Raw genomic sequence first — 619 nt, forward strand, 5'->3', positions numbered from 1 at the left:
TGGACAAGAAAGCAAATTTTCCTATTGTTTGTGTCAAATAAGGAGTCCTGGTGTGGTGCTATAGGATAAAACACTGAACTGCAAGGTTGGCTTAATCAACAATGTCACCAGTTCAAACTCACAAGCTGTTCCTCGGAAACCCTATACAGGGTCTCTGAGTCAGATCCAACTCAACGGGACTTAACAACAACAACATGTCAAATAAACCAGGGTTTTCTGTCATTTTCAGCTGAAGGCATCCAAATGACAGCCTATACATACTTATTATTGTAGAACTAGAATCTGATCAACTTGTCCTTGTTTTCATGGGACTTTCCAGGTTTTAAAACCAGTTTCTGGAAAACATGGACAAATGATCATCCTACATTATAGTTATTTCTATCTTTTTTTCACTTGATATATTTTGCATATCTTTCCATATCGATACATAAACAAGTCTATTTAAATTTTTGGTATCATTGAATTATTATCACATGGGTCATTTCACTAATGTACGTTTAAATGAACCTATTCTTTCTCTTGAGAATACTAGCAAGATGTTTACTTGTGCTTTTTTGACTATGCAAAGGACTATTCGACTGTGTGGATTATAAGAAACTATGGCTAACATTGTGAAGAA

This window comes from Chrysochloris asiatica, unplaced genomic scaffold, assembly GCF_000296735.1.
Source record: "Chrysochloris asiatica unplaced genomic scaffold, ChrAsi1.0 scaffold00052, whole genome shotgun sequence".
Classification (NCBI taxonomy): Eukaryota; Metazoa; Chordata; class Mammalia; order Afrosoricida; family Chrysochloridae; genus Chrysochloris; species Chrysochloris asiatica.